This window comes from Notechis scutatus, chromosome 3 (assembly GCF_049901735.1).
Source record: "Notechis scutatus isolate UNSWTSFEM ecotype Mainland chromosome 3, rNotScu1.2, whole genome shotgun sequence".
Lineage (NCBI taxonomy): Eukaryota > Metazoa > Chordata > Lepidosauria > Squamata > Elapidae > Notechis > Notechis scutatus.
In genome coordinates, this window is record NC_142011.1 from 192,457,751 (window position 1) to 192,480,953 (window position 23,203).

The 23,203-nt window shown below is 38.3% G+C and overlaps 1 protein-coding gene across 1 annotated transcript in view; it reads right to left on the reverse strand.

Annotated features, from left to right (window-relative positions):
• The window catches only part of EIF3H (eukaryotic translation initiation factor 3 subunit H), a 74,675-nt gene that overhangs the window by 42,069 nt on the left and 9,403 nt on the right, over positions 1 to 23,203 (reverse strand). The gene's annotated exons all lie outside the window — the stretch shown is intronic.

Below are 23,203 nucleotides of genomic sequence, written 5' to 3' on the forward strand. Positions count from 1 at the left end.
CAGTACAACACTGCATGATAAGAAACAAAAGACAACTCATTTCAGGAAGGATGATCAAATTAAATGATTTAACCCAATCATTAACCCATTTTTTCAAGTTTTCAAGATGTTTAACAAACTTTCCATTAATTTCTCCTTACTCTGGTCCTGAAATTTTATAGCAATTCTAAATTAAAAGTTAAAATTTAATGGTGAATAGACAACACACTCCAACTGCAAAGTGTCAATGTTTGCTCGACTTAGGTTAGAAACTCAAGCAAAAGATTTGGTATACCATTTATTTTTAAAATATTGGGAAAAACGAGGATTAGTTTTTACTCAGTTTGAATTGTTCCAGTAAGATTGCAATGAATATATACAGCACCTCCCAAATGAGAACACAGCCAATATCACAGATACATAAGAGTAGCAAAGGTCTGTTTCACAAGATTATTATTTTTCCATAATAAAACAAAATCAGCTAAGTGCTCAAATGCATTTCTTATTAGGAGATTATTTGCACCTTACATCATTGAAGATACTCACTAGAATGCAATTTTATGGCAGGACTCCTGTCAGTAAACTGTACTTACGAAGTCTATTGCTAAAGTTAAGTTTTGGATGCTCTTCATGGGCATTTTCACATCAGACATGTTGAAGTAGTCCAACTTCATAATAACAAAGCATGCATGACTTCCTTGATTAGCACACTCTAGAAATACCTGGGCAAGCATACCTGGATCATAATGTGTACCTGTCTATTCAGTAGCAAAGCTGGTCCTAGGACAGAATCAAGAAAAAGGGTTCTCTCCACACTTGTTCTTAAAGTGTAACATGTGTTAATTAGTCTGTACATGCTGGCTTCACTGAGAAGATCCATATACTTTTAAAAGTGGATCAGACAAATAAATGAAGAACAGGCCTATCAAGAGCTATTTCTTTTGAGGATTTGCATCAGGTTGGAATCAGCATACTTCTAAATGCCAGGTGTAGGGGATCAACAGTATGAGAGGGATATGTCTGTTTCCAGCTTGCAAGCACCCAGAGATAATCTGGTTGGCCAGATTGTAAGAAACAAAATGTTGGAAAAGATGGGGCATGGAATGATCCATCAAAATTATTGTTAACCTCCCACTCACCATCTTCCAGAAATAAATGGGAGTGTGCTTTTGAAGTTGCATGTATCACTTATAACACGGGGGTCAAATTTGTGGCATCACATTGCCGTCATCCCCTTCCCGGATCTGGGGTGGGTGTGGCCCAAATGTGATGCATCCGGGCCATAGGTTGCTAGTTTGACACTCCTGACTCACAACCACCAAACTTTTTTGGCAAGAAAATCAATACTGAAAATAATCTGCAACCTGTATAAAGCCTATAGTATTCTCAATGTTAATTAATTACAATTCCCAGCAACCTGATCTAGTCACTTAAGCAATACTGCAAGATTGTCTGAAGACAGACTGTCTCTCAAGCCAATGTCATCAAGGGTTTTAAGCATCTTGAGTTACATCTGGAAGCCGAATGGTAACCAGTGCAGCTCATGAAACAGCTGGACATGTGCGCATACTGAAACAAGCCCATCACCGCCCACACTACTAAATTCCAGACCATTTGTTACTTCCAAGGATTGTCTTCAAAGGAAGTCCATGTAGAGTACAGAGCATAACACAATATCCAACCACAAGATGATAAAGGCTTGAATAACTATCCAAAAAGCCCCTTAGTCAAGGAACTATGCAACTCACACATCAGATATACACATGCACAGACTGTCTTGGCCACTGCTGTCCCTTGCACTTCCAGCAGGAGCTGTGATCCCCAGATTACACATCAGACTTGGATGCAGAAGTGCAATCCCACTGAGGACTAAATATAGAATATCCCTCAAACCAGTGCAGCAAACATACAAGCAAAGCCATTTGGTCTTCTCAGGATTAGGCCTTAGTCTGTTCTTTCCCCTTCAAGCCTACAAAAGCCTCCAGGTCAAGCCTTCGAGAGTGTCACATGGCTGACCCAGGGTCAACCAGGAGTAAGTGTGCACCATCATCATACTAATACCAGACCAAAACTGACAAATGTTCTCACCCAGCAGTTTCATGTGGATGCAAAGGCAGAACGTTGAGCTCACAAGTGAATTGCTAATTTTGCAATATAAAAAGAGCTTTGAATTCAAATGGGCAAGCCACTAACCTACTAAAGTACACATGTCACCCATGAGCAGGAAATTACAAGAACTTCTAGTATAGCTGGAAATGCGCAAAAAATGTCGTATCTTTTCAACCTCAATGCCAGAGATGCGCAAAACTTTCCAGGATGAAAGCTGAAGTTGCCTTTTGAATAGTACTATGTATGGAACTGCATTCCAAAAGAAATACAGCTAGAAGAAGAAAAAAATACTTCATTTCATTTATGATGGAATTACATTAATGAGGTGAAAGCATTATTTGCCGGTTTTGCATTAATAATTTCTGTGTATTCAAAATTAGAAATCGACACCCAGATTTGGCGGGAGGGGAGGCTCTGGGGGCAGTGGTCAGAATTGCTTTGTGGCCCTGGCTCTACAAGATCTGAGTCAATGCTCAACACCATGTACATTACTATAAAATCTGCCTGTCTTAACCACTTGGTTTATTTTGGGGTTAGCTCTACTGCTGATCTCACCCTTCATCAGAACATACACTGGCTCTAAAATATTACTTTTTCCTCTCGTGGGCCTCTGTTGAATTATATTAAGCTAAGGCCTAAATCACAAGAATGACAGGGAATTGTAGTAGTTTAACACAAACAAGTCTTGAAATAATATTGTGATCAAAGCAGAAGGCAGCTTAATAAAACCCAGGTGGTTCTGGCTTATCATATATGGTCCTCATTACCTCAATTGCTCAGTTTAATAGATTGCCTGGTGTCAGCAGGAGGAGGTCTCTGCTATTAATTCCTCCAGTTATAACCCTACATGTGTTTTCTGAAGCTCTTTGATAAATCAGCTTTGTCCAGGAAAAATGTAAAGGGGGAAAAAATTCTATTTTAGAAGTAAAACCTTTTGCCACTGCTGGCAAAACCACAGAAACCACTGAGAGTTTGCTTTATTCACTATTAACATAGGACTAAACTAGTTTCTTAGCAGCTTCCAGATGATTCAAACTTACCAGAATTTTGTGTGGGTTGATGTATTTCTCTTCCCACATATCCCATCCCAAAAGCCGCACAAAAATAGGAATTTTGTTGCAAGACTTGTTCTATGAATTCCAGATAAAGGTGGTGTGTTGTATTCATTCCGCCCCCCCTTTCATTAACTTTTCCATTTTAGATAACCGCCAAATTAATTTGGGGCTATAAAAATTCAAATCCAGGGAAGCACACTTTGATTTGTTTGCAGAAACCCTTTAAAAATCACACTTCCCTATACTTCTCATCAAAACGATCAATAGATATTTTTAAAGCTGCATAAATAATTCACATTAAAATATTACAGCAGTCATAGGTTTCAGTGATGAACAAACATGTCTATCTCTATGAAATGGATAACTGACCAAATCAACACAGAGTTCTCATGACAAGCACAAATGACCAAGCTCAAATTGTCATATTTTGAACATATCAAATAAAAGACCTAGTTCTCTGGAGAAAGCCCTAAACTGGGAAAAATGGAAGAAAAGAGAAGAGGAACATTCCAGCAAGGTGAGTGGACTCAGTTAAAGTGGTGATGAGAATATTCCAAAAGAACCAGAAAAATCGCTTAAGAGTCAACATCAGCTTGATGGTCCATAATCAACTAATCAAACAAATTTCTACATAATATGGATGTAAATCAATGATTGTCTAACTATAAATGTATATATACTTATCAACTCTATGTGCCATACATCACTAAAAGCACCACAACTATACAAAGGGATGGGGGCATTTTTCTTTACTTCCAACTTAGACAGAGGAGGTATTCAGCAGGTTCTGATCAATTCTGGAGAACCGGTAGTGGAAATTTTGAGTAGTTCGGAGAACTGGCAAATCCCACCTCTGACTGGCCCTGCTCCCATCTTATTGGCTGGGCCTTCGTTTGTTGCCCTGCACAGGAGAACGGAGCTGGAAAGCAGATTAGTGGGGTGGGGAGGGAACGGGGATTTTGCAGTCTCCTTCCCCTGCCATGCTCACCAAGCCACGCCCACAGAACCGATAGTAAAAAAAATTGAATCCCACCACTGATCTGAGGATAGTACAGTAGATTCAGGATCCAATCTGGGCCAGTGACCAGGACCAAAGGGTTTGTCTTCCGAGCTTTCGGACTCATGCTGGAGCCCATTCTCAGGGAACTTTTCTCTGGCAGGGTGTGGAATGTTGGATCCTGTAACATTATCCCGGGACGCATACATTTGCCTTCATTAATAGTACAGTAGATGTTCAGTATGGAGCTACATAACCACTGTTGTTTGATAATAACTCCAAACAAAAAAATCACTTTCTCTTATGTTGTATTTTGCAGTGACAAAATACAACATGCAGTGACTTTTGGAGAAAACAACATGCAAGATTCTGCCAGTCAGGCCAGTTATTCTATCTTCACTCTTCTTCCAATGCTTCCAATGCTAGTAGACAGAAAATTCAAATCAAATGCTTTCATCTCTTATTTCTGTTCTACAGAAACCTGTAGTGATTTAAGGATGCAAGATTTGATGGAGAAGACACTGGGAACTGGGCCTTTTAGGGACATTGCTTAGCTGCCAACATTCCTTGTAAACCACAACTTTATAAATGTGTTTTCCCCCCACAGTTAAGTGTAATCATCATTTTCAGGTCCCATAACCAGTGGATACCTTATGGGGCCTCCTCACTCCCCGCCAAAATGGTTTTTCTTAAAGTTCCAATGCACCTGAACAATTCCACATGGATATTTTGCAGCATATAAGAAAGAAGTAATGAGATAAAATTTGAAGAGCTATCAAAAATCTGGAAACTGAAAAACAAAATAAAATAGACTGCCAAGACATGTAAGTCAACTGATCCAATTACCCCCTTCTGGGATTTTGTGGTTTATTATTATTTTTTCCAATCATGCATGGCACTGCACCCACGGATGAACCATTTCCAAAGTCATCCAAATAACAAGGCTGCCATTTTCAAGGGTTTTTTTGTGTGTGTGCTAGCGGTTGTAAAAGAGCAGCTTTCAGTCTGGCTTAGAGTGTCAGGAGTGGCACCCAGCGTCCAAACAGATTCCTTACAACATAACTACTTGCTCAGAAAAATTCTCTCATTTTGTTCCAACTTCTCTCACTATATTGCCGCTACAAACAAATCCCAGAAAGATATAGGATTGTTCAAAGGTTTGCAAACTGGCCACCCTTTAGTCTCAGTTTCCAGGACAAAATCCTCTTAGATATTCTGTTCATCTTTGAAAACTACATGAAAACATTTTAGAAGTAAGGTTTAGCCTTCTCCTGTATGAATCCAGTTTCCTTTATAAACAGTGCACCGTACTTGCAATAGCATTTTTAAAAACAAAAATTTTACAGCATTAATAATTCATCCAAAATTCTCTTATAGCCAACACCCCAAGCATATTTATACAATTATGTTTCACACTTTAGCACATCCTACTGCAAAATCACAGTTGGTAACAGCTGGCACCAGAGTCAGGAGGCCAAAACCCGCATGGAGATTTTGAAAAATTTCACTTGAATGGGCATTCATGCCAATGACTATATAAAGTGCATCAGTATCCCCAGGGTATATTAAATGATGGTTGAAAATGATACCAACTTTTTTTTTAGAAAAAAGAAAGAAAAATCATAGAGTTGTGATATTTAATATTTACACCTAAATATTAAATATCACAACTTTAAGACAATCTATTTTAACATCAGCCTTTCCCAACTCTTACACTTCTCTTATATATCCACAAACTTTATAGGTTCACAATAGCTAAAGTAGAAAGTTAAACAGGATGCTTTTGCCAAAATATAATTTGAAATGGCACAGCCTGATTGGGTCATGCAACAAAGATTCTACACTGATACTGAAGAATTTAATTGAAATATTTTTTTAAGAAGAAAACATTAATAAAGTGGATTTTCATTTTTAAAGCCTTCGTTTGGCCTAACCTCCTCTATACATTTCAGAATCAGCATAGCTATGGGTAAGACTTAAAAATAGCAAAATCTAAATAATAATAATAAGAGGGAACTAACTTTTCATTCCTTTGGACACCAAAGTCACCGATTTCAAGAAGGCAGACCTCAGCAAAGAAATTACAACGGCTGATTTCAACCCTCAATTACCTGAGTTAAAATTAATTAGAATTAATACCCATTTCTCACTCATTAAATGGGCAGCAATTAACAGACTAACTCCTTCATGAAAAATGTTTAACGCATACCAGAAGTGTTGGGTTAATAGCCGCTAAGTTCCCTTTCTGCTTGACAATTAGAAGGTTTGGACACGAGTAGAGAAGAGAAAGCGAACATACTGTCTCGTTCCCTTATCCTTTTAATCAGAATAGAGCTGAAAGGGACTTTGGAGGTCTTCTAGTCTAAACCCTGCTCAAGTAGGAGACTCCATACCATTTCAGAAAAGTGGCTGTCCAGTCTCTTCTTAAAGGCCTCCGGTGATGAAAGGCAAGTTGTTCCACTGGTTAATTGCTCTCACTGTTAGGAAGTTTCTCCTTAATTCCAGGTTGTCTAAACGCAACATGTTGGGGTAGGAGGAATAAAGGAAAGCTCCATTCACAGTTATGTACCCTTAGCAGAACTCTCTACATCAGGGGTCCCCAACCACCGGGCCGCGGACCGGTACCGGGCCGTGGAGCACTCTCTACCGGGCCGCAAAGAATTTTTTTTAAAAAAAATGGCGGCTTTCTTCGCCTTCGGTGAATGCTGCTGGGATCGGGGATCAAGGACACAAATGAAAGAAGGGGAGGGAGGAAGCAACCGAAGCCTGTCCTGCTCTCTGGCTCAGCTCTCTCAGTCGCTATCTCGCTCCTCCACCAGCCCAGGAAGAAACTGCTTCAAAGAAGGGGGGCTTTTCCTGTCGCCGCAGCGCCTCCGAAGCGCCCGTTTCTCCCCCACCCCCACCCCGTCCTCCCGCCCGCTCGCCCGCCCACGTGCACGCGGGGTTCAACCCAGTGCTCCGTTCTGCCTGCCTGCCTGCCTGCCTGCCTTCGTTAATGGTTGAATCGAAACAGCTTCGGCTGAGTAAAAGAGGCGAATAGTTATTATTCTCAGCCAAAGCTGCTCCCAAACAACCAGAAACTAAGGCAGGCAGGCAGGCAGGCAGAACGGGACACTGTGGATTGAAGCGCTGGCGGGCGGGTGGGGGTGAAACGGGCGCTCGGAATAGCTGCAGCGACAGGAAAAGCCCCCTCCTTCTCTTCTCTCCCCCCCCCGGTCCTTGCAAAAATTTTCTGCTTGAAACCGGTCCCTGGTACAAAAAAGGTTGGGGACCACTGCTCTACATGGCCTGTGACCCTGTTTCAGACTACAAGCTATGTTCATATTCAAGCAAATTAAGTACACCTACCTTTAGAGTCCCTGGCTAAACCCCCTTGCCTCTACCATTGTGTGTGTGTGTGTAAAAACACATACTCCTTTCTCCAGTCTACATTTCATGCATTTGATGAATCAGACTGCGATTCAGAAATCCTTGCGCAATAAATAAATCTGCTGGTCTTCCAGGTACAATAAAACTCTCTCACTCCTGCAGCAACAGACTAACAAGGCCATACCCTTGGGTGTGCATGATTTACAGCACAACCTTAAGCATGTTTGTTTAGAGTTAAACCCCGCTGTGCCACATGAGGTAACAATGCACAGAACCGAAACCACACTTGCTGAGCAAAGCAGAATGTGTTCGAACTGTATTAACACATTCACCAAAATGAAGGACAAGTGAGGGAAAGCTGTATTAAGGCAACTGAGAAGGATGCTCATGACAGTGCAATTAAAATTGACTCTACATACCCAGAGAGACAAAACAAAAAGCAAACATGGTTATTGGCATGTAGGAATTTAAGAACCAAGTTTGAGATTCCCCTGCCTCAGAAGTCACAGATAAATATATTTTTTTCCTACTAGCGTATTTTCCTACTAGCCTATGTTAATAAAATCAAACTCAGACTTGGACAAAGAAAAAAGCTAGTTAGAATAAACCCGATAACATCAAAAATTGCATGCTTAAACCATTAGGGGATACTCAAAGCCTTATCGGCAAGCTGCCAGGTCAAGAATCGTCCTGCCAATTTTACACTCTCTATGTAGGCTGTATTTGCTGGTATTTGATTTACCTCCAACGTTCTATTAACCAGAATCAATACTGGCATTTACCTGCATTATCTGATTCTGTTTCTTATCCAAACACATTCAACTACTGCCTCATTTATGTATAATGCATTTCTACTTGTTGGCCTCGCTTTAAACAATATCACTGACAAGCTAAATGAACAGCTAAATGGAGTTGTGCAAGGATTTGCCAGGTTCTGCCATCTTTTGCAACAATAATAACACAAAATATCTGCCTTGGACACAATTTACTTATTTTTTTTAATTTATATTGCCATCTATTCGCCCGTGGTGACTTGGGGCTTACACAATGTAAAACCATATTTAAAATGAAAAATAAATATAAAAAATAAAAACTAACAAAAAGAATCAAATTAATAAAGTACAACAGAACAAAATCTGGAAAAAATGGGGGAAAAAATCACATACACACCCCAACTTCCACCCCCCACCCTGACGACCGCAGATCATACTAGCAAATTGATGGGCTCCATCCCACTCTGGGTTCCCCAGGCCTGTTGGCAAAACCAGGTCTTCAGTGCCTTTCGAAAGAGTGCTAGAGTGGGGTCCATTCTAATCTCTGGGGGAATGATATTCCAGCAGGTGGGAGCCACCACGGAGAAGGCCCTTCTTCTGGCTCCCACCAGGTATATCTCCCTCGGGGATGGAACCCACAACATTCCCTGCCTCCCCTCTCTGATGGGTCGGTAGATGTGACCGGCAAGAGACAACCCTGTCCCAAGCCATGAAGGGCTTTAAAGGTGACATCCAGCATCTTGAATTGCACCCAGAAACAAATCAGTAACCAATGCAGCTCCTGCAGGAGAGTTGACACATGTGCACACCGGGGTCTGCACAAAACCATGTGGGCCGCTGCATTTTGTACCAACTGGAGCTTCCGGATGCTCTTCAAGGGCAGCCCCATATAGAGCGCGTTGCAATAATCAAGATGGGAAGTGACAAGGGCATGAGCGACTGTGAGTAGGGATAGTTGGTCCAGGAAAGGGTGTAACTGGTGCACAACCCGCAGTTGTGCAAAGGCCCTCCTGGCCACAACCGCCACCTGCTCTTAAAGTAGGAGTCATGAGTCCAGGAAAACCCCTAGATTACGCACAGGGTCTGTTTGGGGTAGTGCCACCCCATCCAATGAAGTGTGGGCAGTGAAAAGAGCAAAAGAGAAGGTAGGTGGGTTTATGCTTTTTTTAAGACAGATTGCAAGTTCTTAACTTGCTATTTGGAATAAATTGCTAAATGGCAATTATTGCTGTATTTTGTAATGTAGGTACTTGCTGATAGAGTACAAAGAACTTACAGATATTATGTGACAGTTCATTTTATTTAAAACAAAGAAAGAAAGCCACATACACAATTCCCTCCTGTCCCAAAGAGCTTGTTCCAAAAAGTTAAGAGTTGTATTAAAAAAAAGAACCACACAAAAACATAGAGTCTTTGGAAATCATATCAAAGCTATTTCCTTGATTGCCACGCTTGGCTAATTAAGGTTTTCGTCTTTGTAACTAAATTTCCCCTTCCCCAAAATCCTAGAGGTGTGCACAGTTAGCTTTAACTGGTCTGTGCCTGGTCCAAAATACACAATTCAGATGTTTAGTTCTGGACACAGACCAAGATGGGGCCATTATTTTTCCGATATGTATTGAAATGTAACTTGTTCTTGGTGGAAGCGTTGTGGTGTCCTAGTTTGTGTTCAGTGGCACTGTTAGCCATCTTGCTTCTAGCAACTGGTGTTATCTTTGGAATACTTCTGCTTGGGTCGCTGTCAGTCCGATAAAATGGACCAAATGAAACAGACTAATGCCAGATGGTCTAAAACGTATTGTTAACAGTCATAGTAACACAATCTTCTGAATCTGAAGGTGCTTCCCCCCCACTCCTCACTTTATCTTTGTGTAATTTATGGAGGGTATGTTTACTCAAATTAGTTTCTTGGAATGAGCTCAAGTCACACTTGCCCAATCATTATCTTGGCGGTACTTTTCCTCATGTCCTTGATCTCCTATACCTCCATCCAGTCTCATAAGATAGACTAATAATTCTATCTCTATTGCACATTGATTATTGCAATGAATCTCACAATGCACAATCTTTATTGTAGCATTGTGAGATTCATTCTGGATATAACTGCCATTGGAGAAAGACTGAGTGCCAAGATGGGCAATGGTAGATTTCATTAAATAGAAAAGCAAGCAAGCATTTGTTTCTTTATATCTGTCAATTCATATGGCTCCGAGTGATGCATATCGACCAATAATGTAGGATTAGGAACTATCACGGCGTACGATACAACAAATATCTACTGCGTGCTACCCCCACCCCCCAATAAATTATAGGTGAGGCTTCAGGCAGATGGTCCATTCCCCTCTGTTAACAATCCATGGACTGAGGACCAAAGGATGAGATACCCTCTCCTGAACCTAAATTCATGCCCCATTGTAGTAATGCTGACCTAGATGTGCCAGTAAAGTGCATCCAACCCCCAAATTAGGTATGCTATAGGCCTAAGAGGAGCATGATATGGGAGCTACTTCAAACTTGTACCTGAAGACTTATCAAGGCTATCCACAACCATTGCAAACATGGTTCAGTGGGAGAAGGACACCAAGCACATTTCAATCTGAAGAGCTACTTTGGACATTAACTGTGTTCCTTCCAAGATAGCCATTGTTGTGGACACGTTGCAAGGTATCTGCTCTTGAGGACAGCAACATGAACGAGTAGTGGCTGAAGCAGCTATTAAACTGCAGGGTGATCCAAAGTCATGATCCAAATGCGATGCACCTATTATGTAGATCACAATTAGCTTTCTAGCATTATACAGGTTGCTGCATTCTAAGGCATTTTTCATCTGGTGCCTGTGACTGATATGAATCCCTCATGAATCCTTTTCTCTGCTGCCCACCTTATAATATGGGAAATAAATGTCCAATAAAAACAGCAGGTGTTGACTTTTACATACACTTCCCCTCAGTTAAGGGCGATTTCTCCCTCACCACGTACTGATAAAACTGAGGTAAAAATGAGGGGACACCTGCCATTGCAAGCCCAATTACTTTTCACAGTGGAGCCAGTTCAGTGCGGGCTTCAGGCTAGAAACCAGAAGTCAGTTAGTTCAAATCCCAACTTAGCCAAGACTGGGGTGACCTTAGGGTAGTCACTCTCTCTCAGCCTAACCCATCTCACAGGGTTGTTGTTGTGGGGAAAATAGGAGGAGGAAGGAGAATTAGGTATGTGGTGCCATCTTGAGTTATTGTTAAAAACAGTAAAGGTGGGAGATAGATACGACCTACCCTGAAAAGTAAGTCTTAGTTTGATTTTTATATGTGCACCCAATATAAGCCCTACCCCAAAAATAAGCCCTAATTAAAACCCCGCACACTCCAGGGTGCACGGGTAAAAACTAACATAGGGTAGGGATGAGGGGGGTGGAGCTGCCCTATTACTTACATTCAGACTGTTGCAGTCAGGCCTCGCACACCGATACCTGCCTTGCCGGCCCATTTCTTCTGTATCCGGCAAAACCGGCAAGGCTTTGCTGAAGGCCTCTGCAGCTGACAGTAGAGCTCCAGATCGATCTGGAGCTCTGTTATTGGCTGTAAATGCCTTCAGCAAAGCCTTGCCAGCTGCAGAAGAAGAAGGCCCTGAAGAAGAAGAAGACCCTTCTGACAGCAAAAAGGGGTCTTATTTTTGGGGAAAGATGCTAGTTAGATTAGATAGATAGCTAACTAGATAGCTATCTAGCTAGATAGATGGGGGAGACAGACAGATAGACAGACAGACAGACAACAAAAAATGCTAGGTGGGCTGCAAAATCAAGATGCAAAGGACAACTTGTCAGTCAAACAATGAGGAGGGTGTAACAATCTGCCAGTTAGCCTTTAAATTCTGGATAAAGGGAGAGATGTATTATGTCCCTGATTGTCTGCAAGGCTAAGTTTAGCCATAGCAAATAGATTTAGAAGAGGTTTATTTTAAAACATGTTAAATCTTTTAACAGACTGACTGGGATTAATTTAATATTTTCTGCCAGGACATGTCATGCCTTGGGGGGGAGATAATCAATCAGAAGTAGTGTCTCATGTGAGAGCTCAAAGCCAGCCTTTCTCTCATCACTGTTCCTTTCCAACATGAACACCTATGTCCTCTGGGCATATGTTTGCCCTAAGTGCAGGGGTTAGGTCTACCTGATGGGGATGGCAAAAATATGGCCAGTCACTAAATGTCTCGAAACAATGTTTTCTGTATCTCTTTGCTGCTTTCAAAAGATTCTCCCCTAAAACTGCTTCTAGATCCTACTATTTCCCCTGACCAATATACTCCAACATGGTGGGGGGTTTTTTAATTTCAGCCAAGCTGCAGGCAGACAGAAGTGGACCTTCTAGACTACAAAGTTTTATTTTCAGTTTGAAACAAAGCACATTTTTGTTTTATGTACTCCAATACAAAATCCTAAGAAAATTATATCCCTTAGCACCTAATTTCAAATGCACCATTTTGTCAGCTTTAAATAAAATAAGCACACAAGAGACAAATACCTATACATTTTCTCCATCTATTTTTTTTTTTTTTGTTGGTAGAAACTAAATGCATCTCATCTGTGGGCTTTTGGTACGCTCTATTTCATTTGCCATAAACTTTACAATATTTAAAGATTGCTTCCATCATATGTTGCATGAGATCCAGCTGATCAGTAGTTAACTAATTTTGAAGAAACCTAAATAGAAACTAAACCCTTGGACAATTCTTTATGGTTGCCATATAATTTTTATTCCTAAATCCAAATGTGATTTTATTGTGATTATTCTTTGAGAGTCTCTTTATGTCATCTTTGGAGATATTTAAATGCACTAAATAAATCAGTGTTTAAGCTAACTGTTCAACCTGAATGTCTGATTATAACTCCCAGAATGAGGACAGTTCCAGCTTTTGGCCATGCTGACTGTATTTGTAGATGTTAAGTAAACTAATTATGAAAAAGTTGGCTTAAGCACTCGCATTATTGCATATAATAAAGTTCTTGTTTATCAAAATATATTATCCTGATAGTTTCAGAAGCACCCATGAAGATACAACTACAATAAACTTGGAAAGTTTCACATACACAAAAAAGGAGAATGTGTGTATATTAATAGGAAGTTTACAGAGTTAAGAATTTTACCTTGAATCTAGGTAAAACAATTTTACTTTTTAAAAAATTGATGCCAAGCAATCAACAAGCAGAAAATACTTTGTTTGATGGATATTCAAACTTTCTACCTAGCCTTGCTAGTCTTACATTTATTACATTTTTAAAATCTTGGACTTCCTCCAAGAAGGTAAATAAAAAAGGTAAATAAAGATCTGGATCAATTCATTACAATAGCTAAATTTGAGGTGACAGTCAAATTATAGGAATGAAAGAAAAGGTTCAGAGGTGTTGGGAGAAAGAATATAAGGAAAACAACAATAAGAGATTGCTTTTTATCAGAGAGCTTGGGAGTATCTGTAACAATAAAGGAAAATTCACTTACCAACTGAGGCAGTACAGAACATTAAGTCTAATAAAACTGCTTGGCACTCCAAGAAAGTGTTCCAAGCAAGTACAAAAGCAAAACTAAATCAAACTAAAAACAATCAGCTGTTAGAAATAAATGGAGAAAAGACTGAATATTTTCAGCAATGAAAACAATTACTTAATTTAGACTTGGTCCAACTGATTTCAAAGTAAATTTATGTTAAACTGGTACAAAATTAGTTTCAACTTCTTTAAAATTATTTTATATTACAATTATTTTTTGTCAGTCATGAAATAGAGATTTGTTCTATGTGCAAAAAATGGCCATTTAGAATTCATTGTTACCCTTGTTATATACCTTATTTTTTTCTAGGACGTTTACTGTTGAAGTAACAGCAGCAACAAAAAAATCTTGGATTTTCAACTTTTGAAAATTATATTCTAATGATGCTACATTTTATTTCTTTTTAATATATTAACTTAAAAAGAATTTCACTTAAAAACTGGATATTTCATACAAATTAATTTTAAACACTTGGTATACATCTTAATTTTGGGGGGGAAATAAATACTTTATGAAAGAAAACAATTAAACTTTACTGCTTTATATAAAAAATCAAGGCACTTAAACTGTGTTTTTAGAATGAAAGTAATATTTTAATGTTCCTACTTTTTAAATAAATATCAACTATATAAAAATTCACAACATACGCACAGCTCAAAAACGAATGAAGTTAAAAGTAAAGCTCTTAATTCTACTTTTCAAATATCAGATTTTAGCTTTATTCCTCATACTTCAATTTAAAAGTTTTCTCAGCTGTCCAGGCTAAAAGGATTTTAATGTATATAATCTTTGGTTAAGGCTTTTTCCACATCTTATCAGAATAACTTACAAATGGAACATTCAGCACATTTATTACCACAAATATTTAAACTTTAGTTCAACGCACTCTAACAAATTAGTATTTTTTAAAAATCATCATACGTATATAGAATACCTACATCTGATTCCTGCCTACATCATTCTTGAAAAAGAAAAATTAAATTTTCCACTCTTGTACTTTTTCCCCCCCTCTGGGGAGACATCTTTTTTCAATTTAGTATTTAAAAAAATAAAATAAAAATTAATAGCACATTATTTTCCCCACACAAACAACAGCCATTAAGAGTTGGTGATGGTTTGAATTAACATTTTATGCCAAAGGAAATCAAAAGATTGTTAAATACCTACTTGTCTCATAAGTTATAAAATGTGTGCATTTTCTGTTTTGAGCTTTCTGTACAGCATATCATAAAGTATACCACTGTCTTTCATGTAATTGAGTAATAAAAAGGTAGTAACTTAGTTGGGACATATGGGCTACTATGGGAAGATTTACAGACTATTATTAGAGGAAAAATAAGCATATATTACAATGAAGATGAAGAAAACATATCAAAAATAAGGTTGGCACAAGCAAATAAGCATTTGCAGGGCAACAATAATTTTTAGCTTTTCTTCTCAAATCATTCAAGAAGGACTTGCCTAAAACAAATGTCATTATATTTTAGCAGCCTCATTAAAAAGAGGCAGCATAACATTCCATGATTACCTAAAGAATACCCACAATTCATAATTATTTTAGGTGTATCCAGTAGCCTAAATTCATGATAGAGAAATTCTTCTTTTTTCCTTTTTCAAGACTCAAGGTGTTCCTTAGCATATAACACAGTAATCAAATTAACAGAAATCAGTTGTAATACTATTAACAGAAATAAGTATATTCTATAAATAATAACCTTTCTCTTACTTTAAACAAAGTATTAGAGAATGGATTTGTACAATGAAATGTGACCTGGAAATTAAATACTTGTAAAGAAATAAGACAGATTAAGAGGGAGGGAAAAAATCAGAAGAAAATAAATTGAATCATGAAAATTAAACTGAGCACAGCAAAAAACTCTTGACTAAAAAAAATATGTGGGTCATATATAAAACTTTAAATCAAGAAAAAAATAGATGTTTATTCTCATGCAAACTTTTAAAGACAATGTTCATAAATAGGCTAACAATGTAAAAAGATTAATTAGGATAATGTTATGCATTACAGCTGTTAAAGATGAGTCCTAAAAGGATTTAATTATATACATAATGTACCACATCCCATGATGTTTGCATTAAAGCATTAAAAGAAAAAAACTGGAATTTTTATGCCATGTCAAATTGCTTTTAAACTCTCCTCAAGTGCAAACTGTTATTGAGCTTAGAAACAATGGTAAAGGAAAAAAAGGGAACAAAATTCTGAAGCTTGTCACCCTGACTGCAATATTTTCAATCCCTAGGATATGAACAAACTGCATTTAAAAGACACAATTTCTTACTTTAAGATTTCAGTTTATGAAGATATTTTTGCTATAGCTTAAACACCCTTTACATATTTTGGCAATATTCAGAAACAAACTTCGGAAAACACATGCAATCTAAGGAAAAAACTGAAAACCCAACGATGTTTCCAACACAGTCTAATTTTTTTAAAAAAGTTAGCTAGCATGTTGTAGAGGACACTGGGGATTAAATGTTGAAAGATAATTTGGAAGTTATTTCAGAGATACCATCTCGTAATAAAATGTAATGTTACTATTGGTCTCCTCATAACATGAACTTGTCTCCCCCCCATAGTGAATAACTTGATAGAATTACCACTATTCATCCCCAAACGTTATTATATAGGTAGCAAAGCTGACAGGAGATCATAGGCACTGTAACCTACCAAAGAGATCAGGAAGGCAAAAATAATGAATTATTTGAAATATTGATAATTTATTAATTTTATAAAAGGAAGTATACGGGCACTAATAAGATCCAAACAAGGTTTTCTGAATGATTCAGAAATCCTGCAACTTCTCCATTACAAAAACTGATATGTAATAAGATATAAATCAGCAATCAAGAAATGGAAGTAAGGGCAGAAATGTCTCTGTGATATCCTATTAAGGTTAACATTGCAAGATTAAAACTTGAAGATGATTTAATCCAATTCTCCGAGTCAACCTGACATACTAAATTAAAAAGTCAACTTGAACCACCCACTTATGCATGGATACAGCTTTTTCCAAGGAGAACTGGAAATCATAGTCAATTGACTGAAATGTAAACTTTCAACCAATTCTCTCTTGAATCATCAAAACAGTTTTCCAGACAAATTTACACTGTATTTTGTCTACATGTGCACAGGCTCTAAACCATTCGTCTTTTGTGTAAATATTAGTGGGGGGAAATGATTCTTTTGAAGCACAGCTTCCATCTCACTGAAAAGAGAACATCTCCTTGAATTTGATACTGAAATCAGCGGAAATACATCCCAATCAATAAGGCTCATTTCATTTAAAACTAGAGGAATCTGCTTGAAGGGACTGACAATAAATTGTTGATCTGAACTTAATACAATGGGCTTATTATACTATTCACTGAAGGTGATAACATAAAACATGTCTGAACTTTAACAAATGAAAATAGCTTCCTCTTCCTTCCCAATGCCTTACTTCATGGTTAACAGCATAAATGAAAAGTAATTGCTTTTAAGCTGGCTAACAATGCCCCCTAATGGATATTTCAATAACTATCTCACTTAAAAAATAATAATACTGTACCCAATCTCGATGTTTATTATAATTCTGCTACAGCCTTGCTTAATTACCTGAAACAGATTTATTTTGTACCTCATCAAGTAAAAGGTGTGCAGCAAATGAGCCCAATTCATAGAAGTAAATCTAATAGAAGTATATGAGAAAATAATTCTACTTGAAACCTTTTCCAGCCTGAAGGAACAACTAGAAAATTAAATGACAATTTATTCCTGATTTATTGTCTACTCTTTTTGAAGTAATTCAGATTAGGTAAACGTATGCATTTTTTTAAAAGTGAGAAATGTATCTTTGTTCCTTAAGGACTGCAACTGAATTCTTTACTTGTAGAGACTGAAGAAGAAGAAAAAGAACCAAGCAAGATATATCTTGCATTCTTCTTATATTCAGGTTTATCATTACTGGAAGGAAAGGAACATTACATGCCAGCTAATATCATGTTAGTTATATAACCAATCCCTATTGCCTATTGATGAGCAAACTATCTTGATTTTGATGAGTCATTTCATACCATTTCCAGCATATTTCAACCCCATAACTGGCTTCAGGTGTGCTGAAATGGTCTCAAATCTGCAGTTCATCTTGCCTATTATTATTTGGCTTTCCAATTGTTTGCAATATCTTCTACTTGACCTTTTTTTAAATAGATGACATCTTTATCATGTTAGGCCTTTGCCTCATCAGTAAGTTACAGTCACACCAATAAGTCCTCTTCCCAATTCATAGAGACAAGGAGATGACAAGAATATCTCCGTCTGTCTAAGCAATACCGTACAACAGATGTGAAAATGAATATGACCTATCAATCACTTCCAAGAAGAGGCACAAAGAATCAGCAATAAGACATCCAAATTACTGTGGCGTAGCATGTATGCTTGTTCAGAAGAGCCTGCCTGCAGAATCTGTTAAGCACCACTTTTGTTTGAGAGCTAGGGGAACAAGTTTTAAAAAGGCAGGAAGATCTCATAGTGCTGTACAATGTGAGAGAATGGACATGCACACATCAAAATGCCTCTTCAAACTTACTAACAGGGCCAGAGGTTAGGGCAGATAACAGGCTCAACAGGCCTTTGATCCTGGGAGTTGCCCTCTATTATCGTGGCTAAGTAATTGTTGAGAGGCCTGTCCTCCATGAATAAAATATGTCTTGTACAGAACATGAATATGCACAGCATTTATAGGATAGTAGTTATTCAATGCCAGGAGTTGCTAAATGGATCACTGGTCTTTGAAATCATCATTTCACCACTTATCTGACACAGAAACTCCATGTATATCTACTTAAAAGGAAGTACTATCTACAGTGGGGCTGATTGTCAAATGAATCGTGTAAGACAATGCCTGAAGTTACAAATTAAGTAGCATTTGGGGTGTGGGGAGACTAAAATGATGATACTTTGTTCTACGTTCCATCAATCTAACTCTTTCTGTTGGAACTGTTAATTCCAAGAACTGTAGTTTGGCTTGGAATTGAAGATTGCATTGCAATCTGGTGGGGAATTCATCAACACTGAATCAATAACAGTATAACACAAAGTATTTATTGACATAATTTTGCAAATTGAAATTTATATCCCGTGATATTTGCTGCCACTTATTGCATTCCCCTTTTTGGGATAGTGGTATGGCAGAAACTTCATTTTATGAGCTCATTTTTCATACTGTCATATAGCTTGTTTGGAGATTTTTTTTTTAATTGTGATTTTGGCAGTGATTTCAGCTTCCTCCCTAAAGGGGATTCAGAACAAACATTTATATCCTCATGAATCATCCATCACCTCTTAATACTTTAGTGTAACCAAGAAGCACAGTTGTGATATATACACAGTTGTTCATGTATACATTATGTAGGTCTATTGGTATTACCTGATCTATTGTTGCTCAAAAAAATGGGTAGGCATGAGACATATACCGGTGATCAAAATATACCTCACTGATCATTGTTTGATTTATGAAATGTATTCAAAAGTCTTGTTTTAAGGTACTGCACAAGGATAACGAATGGTGGATGAATTCAAATGCAATCCTAACAATTAAATCACAATGTCAGCCAGAAAATTCACAAATCATCCTTGGTAGAAAGCCAAGGTGAATCCTGAAGTGCCCCCATTCTAAAATAGACAATGGATTTCATCAACATAGAGGCATCCCTCAGATTCTTTCTCCCTTTTCATCACTGCCTCAGTGATTTTTACAAATACCATGTCATTATTAACCTCAATTTAATTCAATCCACTTGTCTGGAACTTCCCTCAGTTCCCTCTCATTTCCAATAGTCCAGCTATGAAATGTATAAAAGGAGTAACATAAATCTAATATTTTTTTTTAAAAAAAAAATTCTTTCATCCAGAGTTATTATCCATTTGTTTGGAGCTTATAACTGTCTCTGGGTTCCAAAAAATGTAATAGGGTTTAAAAAAAATAACAGAATTCCAAGAATTGCCTAAGATTGGTTTGGCTCTTTAGCCTGCACTTTTAATCCTATCCAGTATGCTTCCTCTTCCATTCTGGTTTGTAGCCTTCACTTCCATAGTTGGTTTCCTTCTCTCCCTTTTGCTGGATGACACATTACTTTGTGGGACGAAATATTGTGACAAGTCATGTCTTTTTTGCTGACATGTGGACCTTCTAAAATAGAATAGAATAACAGAGTTGGAAGGAATCTTGGAGGTCTTCTAATCGAACCCTCTGCTTAGGCAGGAAACCCTATAACATTTCAAACAAATGGTTATCCAATATCTTCTTAAAAACTTCCAGTGTTGGAGCATTTACAACTTCTGGAGGCAAGTTGTTCCACTGATAGATCTAACTGTCAGGAAATTTCTCCTTAGTTCTAAATTGCTTCTCTCCTTGATTAATCTCCACCCATTGCTTCCTGTCCTGCCCTCAGGTGCTTTGGAGAGTAGCTCTTCGTTGTGGCAGCCCCTTAAATATTGGAATACTGCTATCATGTCACCCCTGGTCCTTCTTTTCATCAAATAGACATACCTAATTCCAGCAACCATTCTTTATATGTTTTAGCCTCCAGTCCCTTGATCATCTTTTTGCTCTTCTCTGCACTCTTTCTAGAGTTTCAACATCTTTTTTACATCGTGGCAACCAAAACTGGATGCACTTTTCCAAGTGTGGCCTTACCCAGGCATTATAAAGTGGTATTAACACGTCACGTGATCTTGATTCCATCCCTCTGTTTATGCAGCCTAGAACTGTGTTGGCTTTTTGGGCAGCTGCAGCAAACTACTGGCTCATATTTAAATGATCATCCACTAGGACTCTGAAAATTGTGAGGGAATTTTTGTGTGATTTTCAGAGATTCCAGGGACTCCGCAAGAGCAGGGCCCTTTTGTGCAACTTCCGGAGAAGCCCTCTGGAGCCTTTGAAAATCGCACAGGAATGCTTGGCTTTCTTGCATGGCTTTTAGAGGGTCCAGAAAAAGGCATCCAGATGAGAGTCTGGAGAAGAGGTCTCTTTTTGTCTGTGTATGTACGTGTGGATACGACAGCAGCCAAGAAGGATATTTTCTGAATTTTTGACATACATTCGCCAAAAATGTGAGCGTGCGCAGCTGCAGAAACACAGGGATTTCCTGCATGCGGCAGCTGCGGTGAGTAGAGCGGGCGAGGCGCAGAAAGCAGATGGGCTGCATGGGTGGGGAGAGCGAGCAAGATATATAGGACAGGATAGCACCAAGGCAGGCCCAGCCAGTGGTCATAACTACCAGCACGGGGCCGGTGGAAACCGGCAGCAGCCCACCACTACTTGGCAGGGAAGCATTCACTACACCTTCTAGTCAGGTGTCCCTCAAGTTTTAGTCAAATCATTCCATGAGTGCTTGTTCCCAGCTACGTTTTTCCCATTTCATGGCAAAATCTGTGGTACAGATGCAGGCTGCTTGGAAATATACATATTCATAAAAGCCCACATATGTAAGCAAGGATATGTGACAAAACTGGAAGGAAGATGAAATAAGTATTGCACGTTCACAAAGATAGGTAAAAAAATATATGATCTAGATTCATGATGGCGAACCTATGGCACGCATACCACAGGTGATACGCACAGCCATCTATGTGGGCATGCAAGCCCCAGGCAAATTTACCTCAGTGCGCCTCACAGCTGATTTTCCGCCCATTTGAGGCCTTTTTCAGTCTCCCAGAGGCTTGAGGGAAGCCTCTGCAGCCTTTGCAGGCCAAAAAATGGGTTTCATTACCCATAGATTGAAATCAGACAAAGCGATTTCTCCTTTTTTGAAAAAAAGAAAAATATTGGATTCAGAGAGTAACAAAAGTATGGCTATGACATCTTTAGAAGGACTAGAGTTTTCAACTGTTTTTGATAAAAGTTGAAGGATTCCTTTTCCTCAAATAGACATGCTATCATAATTTTAACATGTTCGTGTTGTTGCTGAAAATTTTATTTATGCTGCAAAATTGCAGTGTGGATACTATCATTAGGTGGATGCCATTCTGGGTTACAGCTGAACAAGGAGGCTGAGTTTAAGTGCCATAAAAATGTTTCTTACAGGGATTATTATATAAATATTTACATTCTGAAAATAAAAGTGTCAACTTTTTCCAGTGATTTCCAACTGCTCACAGACAGTCTCAGGACATTTTTTTAAGGAGAAAAGCTGCAAATGCAATTTCTTCTAGGACTCTTCTGAAGTATTGAAATTGGAAGTATTACCTTAATAATCACGTCGTTGCCTTTTTTGAACTGGATTGCATTCACAGAGTATAATTAGATGTTTTGTGTCAATAATTATTTCTAAAAGATATTTAGCTTTGACACTATAGTGCCTAAAATAAATTACCAAATGGTAGAGGTTTTCCCTTGTAAAGATTAGATTCAAACTTCACAATCCTTTCTTTAAAGGGTAGCCTGAGTTGCACACACATGGAATTTCAATTATCAAATTATCACCATAATGAATTTGTACCCACAAGTGATCAGGTCCATCCACCACTACTGATGTTTTGAAGAGCTATGGGAGAGAGAGGGAGGAGAGATTTGCAAATCTCAACAGAACTTGGCAGGATTCTGAGAGGTTTATTAAGTTTCCCTGCCACAGATCTCTTCTAGCAATTGGTGGCTTTTCAATCTTCTTCAGTAGAGCTCATGTTAGGCTGAATCCTAGAATCTTCCTGCATTATATTGCCAAAGCAAAGTTAACATAACCGCAGATCCCTTACTTGATCATTATTCCTTTTTCTTTGCTTGTCCTCCACTCAGCCAGGTTTTTCAGAGATGAGGAAAAAATGTTCCTGCCAGAAATCCAAGTGGATCACTTCCAGAAAGCTGGTAAAATTAGACTAAAAGCTGCTAGCAACCCTAGGAGTTAATAACACCAACAGCAAATATGCCAGTGTCATGGCTCATCATTCTATACACATATATTTGTAAGACCTTTACTCATTTTCTGTAATATCCTAAAGGAAAATGGGTGCTAATCAAGCAGTTGGTTTCTCACCTAAAGCAATGAAGTAAGATCACTGCTGAGAGGAATTGAAAGGGACAGCTCAAAAGGAAAAAGAAACCTGTTTAGAAAGGACCAAAACAACAGCACTACCACCCAAGAAAATTACTGGATTCTTCTACATGTTTTATTCTCAGACCTGCGAAGAAAGTCAAGTCTCAATACAGGTAATCCTCGAGTTACAACAGTTCACTTAGCGACCGTCTGAAGTTACGACATACCCCCTTGCATGATCTCGCACTATTTTAGAGGCCTTTGTTCTCTGCAAATTGAGGCCTGAACAAGATATGTGACAAAAGGCTTTGCAAATGGAGGGAAGGCTCCATTTCTTCAGGCCTTCCTTCCATT